We start from the raw sequence: 5,084 nt of genomic DNA on the forward strand, positions 1-5,084 counted from the left end.
CAGTCTCAGTGTGCCGCTCAGTGATGTTGCCCTACAGAACCGTAGAATGGCCATTGTAGTTCTCTGGGCAGATATACTAGAAGACCACACACCCAAGATATCATGAGTGAAAATACGACCATTCAGTCTTCTAAAGACACATTGGAGAGTTCGACGTTCATTTTTGAAGCCTCGACAGTGTTACAGGACAAGGTCAGGAGTTTCTACGCTCTACATTAGGTCGATGAAGGTGCGCTAAATATTGCTGCTGAATATTACAAATGCGCGTTCTGACTAGTAGCTCGTGCTGGAAGCACTGCCCCATCACAATGTTCACTGCGATTCAGATGCACTGTTGAAGAACAATTTCAACGCAACAAATCACTGCCGCAAAAAAAAAAAGCAGCGCCCGCGTTATCAGCAGACGGCCGTAGCCAGCGGTAAACCGCATCTAGCCGGTCTGAGAGCGCCACAAGGCGCCATCAAGTCTCGTCGCCTAGACAACCTTGGCGGCCCGCCTTCCTCCGTGACTGCCCAGTATTGCTGCGCGCAGGGCGCACAGCGCGGGGAAGGAACCGACATCGTCTTACATGTCACCGCGTGCGCTGGCAAAAAACCCTCCCGTGTGTGTGTGTGTGTGGTGCGCGTGGCTTCTCGACCGGTAGAGTTTATTAGTCGGTGTTTAGTTTGAAATGTGCCTGCGCGCTGTTCTCTACCTGTGTGTTCTGTCAGTGCTGATTATTGCGAAGGTGCACCATCCTGAAGACTGGACCTGTGGATTCATATTGTAGAGCACTCGAAGTGAAATAGTGAGTACCGCTCTCACGTTGTTCCGTTCAGCGCTTTGTTATTTGCGTGAGCACGATAATAACGCCTTCAAGCAATTTTGTTTTCAACTAGTTCATGACAAATCAGCATTTGGTTACATAGCGAGAATATTTGTCCGAACTGTTTCACGGGGATGATGGCGAAGTGTGAATGTGGGCAGGATTTTTGTTTGTTTGTTTAGATTGTTTGAAGTACAAATCAGAGTGAGGGTGCGCCGCTGAGGTTCAGCGAAGAAATTGAACAGATTTTTGCGGTGCCCTTTGTTGGCAGCCCAGCCGTTTTAAACGGGCCCCGCTCGTTATGCACAATAATTTTAGTTTACTAATTAATACATGTGAGGGGACGGCGCCTGTTAGCTCTAAGCATCAACCGTATCTAAGACGCATATGCTTGGGCATGTTGATAGTTCATTTACTCTTTTTTTTCTTATTGCACAAAAAGACCGAGAACGGAAAACAAGGGCGTGGTGTCCATGTCGTTCGTTTCGGTTCTTTTTCGTTTTGTGCGGTAACACTACCGTGTTAACTCTGGTTGATGCATCGGGTGACAACACAGCATATTGCTTCGCGTGAGGTGCGCCTCGCGAAGTTTGCCTACTTGCTAATAGATTCAATTTCGTTAAATTTGTCTTCACCGGTATTTTCGTTCAGCCGCAGCGTAGCGTGACACTGCCGACAGCCGTGCCTGTGTAGCGGATCGAGCACTGAAGCTGGACTTTTGCTTTAACAGACCTTTCGTCTGTGTGTGTGGTCGAATTGCCTACTTGAATAGCGCAAACGCTTGTTTGAACATGACTGATAACGTTCGAGCACATTTTATTCAGATGATTTCCATCATGTGTAACTTTCAATATATCCTTGTTATTGAGAGTTGTATTGCCATCGGCTCGCTTTGGCGTTTAACTTCACTAAGTATTTCAGATGTTAAACGTATTTTCGCTATGTGAAGCGTATTATTAGTTCTTTGTTGCACAAAAACACCTTAATGTTATACATGCTGCACGGTATCTAAGCATGTGTTGCAGCCAAAATGTAAGACTGGGCAGCATATTTATCTGGTAACACAACACGCACAGCCACTGAACAGCCTACGCTGCATCGAGAAGGAGTTATTCTTTCTCAGCCTGCCAGCATGATCGAAACAAATTGCCCTAATTTAGCAGTATGCAATGGTCATTGAGTGAAGGTAATAGGGTCACTTTATTCGAAATTTCCCAGCCAATTTTGCGACTATGGCAAATGTGTTTGAAAAAAAATTGTGCTGATTTAATGCACTGAAAACAGTGAACTGCTTGAATATTTCGATGAAAAAAAGTTTTTGGTCACGTGGTTGCCTTTCAAACTTTCCAGAATGTTGTTTGAGTGTTGTTTGTGAAAAAACAAATATTTAACAAGTACCGCTTCTTTTTTTATACCAAGTTTGGTACATGTTAAGTAATGGGGCTTATGTAAGGTGTTTGAAACTCGGGAATATTAATACAGAATTTCGGCCACATACGTCAGCAAGAATTTAGCCAAAGTGTGATGTTTGCATTTTCTCATTGCGATACTGCACTTCGTATGAATATCTGAGCTGTAACTACTTACTTCACAGAAAAGATATTTTGATGAAAAATTATTTACGACATCTTAAGCTGTTAACCTCTACGAGAAAAGATCACTCAATTCACAGAATTGTCATTTTTGTCCGTATTGAGACGCAATTCGCACCATGTGGTGGTCCAATTAAAAATCATCTTTTACCTAAATTGAAAGCAAATAAACCGTTCTTTGTATGTGACAAGTTTCATCGTTACAAGTTTATTTCAAGGAATAAAATACTTTTTGAATTTTCCCATCAGCGGCTATGGGGAACTTCGAGGTGTCGGCTGCCGTATGACCAAATGGCAAGTGGGAAACTTGGAACTTCAAAAATCATTTAGGGGCAAAGCTCTTGAGGCCGTAGGTCGTTCCCTCCACTGTAGTCGTACAACTATTATGTAGCCACTTGATGATTTGCACAATATATAGCGTTAGTGGTTTTCACAGCATATACACGGAAAAAATGATGATTCATGGGGCGAATCGTTCGTCCGTACATTTGTGCTTTCGTCCGTACGTCTGTGCATCCATCCGTCCGGGCTTCCGTGTCTCGGTCTGTCCGTGAGTCCGTCCATCAATCTGTCCATCCATACTGGCGTCAGACTGTCTGTCCATTCGTTTGTGCGTCCGGACGGACGAACGCTACGCCCCACTCATCATCATTCACTCCGTGGGTATGCTGTGATTTGTTTCTCAAAACATAAATTGCTATGACAAAATTTAGCACATGAAAAGAACTGCTTATTTGGTTTCGATTTAGGTACAATGTCTATTTTAATTCAACCACCATATGGTGCAAGTTGCGTCTCATTAAAGGTAAAACAACTATTTTGTGAAATTTGCGATTTTTTCTCGTAAAGTTTGACAGCTTGAGAGGTCTAAAATATTTTTTCCTTCAAATATACCTTATGTGCATTAAGTATTCACTTCTCAGATATTCATTCAAAGTGCAGTATCGATATAGAAAAATGCAGATATAACACATTTCGGCTAAATTATTTGAGGCGTATGTGGTCGCAAAATGGTAATAATATTACTGAGCTTCAAACACTTTACGCAAGTTCTTCACTTAACTTGTAGACCAAATTTCGCACGGAAGGAGAGATACTTATGAAATATTTTTTTTCACAATCATCCAGAAGAGATTCCGGGAAGTTCAGTAGGCAGCCACGTGACCAAAAATTATTTGTCTGTGAAATATCCTAGCAGTTACCTTTCTTAATGCAGTAAAATCAGCGCGTTTTTTTTTCAAATACAATTGAGGTGGTCGCCAAATTGGCTGAGACGTCTGACGTGGAATGACCCAATAGCCAATTCTAGTACAATAGTATCATTCACATTTTATTACGTAACTGTGCAGTACCTAATTTTACAAGTTACCTGCACTGAATACCTTCTCAATGCGCATACCGTCATGTATGCTCAGTGGAATGGTGCTTTTGTGCAATGCAGATAAAATATATATATGTTGTTGCGCATCGTACTGTATTCCTTTTAATAAACTAATCAAATGAGTACCATGGTAGATCTACAGAAATACACATGCAGCTGTGTTGATGCATACTTAAGCATAGAACTTGACATTCACTTAGATTGGTCGATGCATGCAGCTAATGGAACATTATCAACTTGGAGCAGCACCCTTTTATTTGCCTGTGCGAGCAAGCTGAAAGGGCAAAGTAAGGTTCATATCTACGGCATGAAAGGTATAATATTCTACCACAGTGCGCTTTTTATGGCGTTTATTGCTCAGCATACCTTTTCTAGCATTTCTCACTGCAGTGGAGCCCGATGCCACTGATTATGCTTGCTATGCACTAAATTTATACTTACACATAACACATAAGAAAGCAGTTAGTTATGCAGGGTGCATACTGTATGTTGCACTTTTTGTGAAATGTCGGTCATTCTTCTTTGTGTATTTATTTTAGGTTTCCGGGATTTAATTTCCTGTACAGAAAGAACAGCTTCGCCCCACTTCTGTCGAAGGCACCAGTCATCTCAGTAGCTGAAGATGATTGTGCAAGCAGCAGTGACAAGCTGTGGTTTGGCAGTCATAAGTATACCAACACTGACATTGCAATAATACAACCCTAATTACACTACCTTGTCGATTTTTTTCTTTTTTTAATATCAGAATTTATACCGCGTGTTGTAATGGGTTGTAAATGTGAGTCCAGAAACCCGCTTAATCTTTCTACGTGTTTTTTTTCTATTGTATAGGTGTCAACGCCACACATCTCAGTCGTTTGCCCGACTAGCGCAAATGTTTCTGAAAGTTGTGGATATTTATTGTATTGAAAACAATGAGTTTCTAGTACGGAGAGAAAAAAACTTGGTCACGTGTGATATTTCAAAATGTCGCAGAATGCCATCAGAGTCCTGTTTGTCAGACTTGCAGTTTTTCTATAATAAAGGCAGATGTTAACATATGGGCTTAATTGTTTTCTTTTGCTTCGGCGTTATGTTTGGTTGAACCTTACGCTACAGGTTACTGCTTGCACTACTGTGGTGTGGTGCGTGTGTGTGTGTGTGTGTGTGTGTGTGTGTGTGTGTGTGTGTGCGTGCGCGTGTGTGTGTAAGTTCCTTCCGCGTCTTACTTCGTCGTTTTCGGCCCAGTCTACGTGCACATATATATACACTTGTCTAATGCAGCTCATTCAAGACCATGGCACCTTATTTTATCAGCTGCATGCA

The 5,084-nt window shown here is 41.8% G+C and overlaps 1 long non-coding RNA gene across 1 annotated transcript; it reads left to right on the forward strand.

Moving 5' to 3' along the window:
• The first annotated feature begins 537 nt into the window (after positions 1-537).
• LOC142767022 (uncharacterized) lies at positions 538-4,817 on the forward strand. The gene is made up of 2 exons (XR_012884715.1): positions 538-788; positions 4,319-4,817. It is a non-coding gene; the product is annotated as an uncharacterized LOC142767022 (long non-coding RNA).
• Positions 4,818-5,084: the final 267 nt, after the last annotated feature.

The sequence above is a fragment of the Rhipicephalus microplus genome, chromosome 7 (assembly GCF_043290135.1).
Source record: "Rhipicephalus microplus isolate Deutch F79 chromosome 7, USDA_Rmic, whole genome shotgun sequence".
NCBI lineage: Eukaryota > Metazoa > Arthropoda > Arachnida > Ixodida > Ixodidae > Rhipicephalus > Rhipicephalus microplus.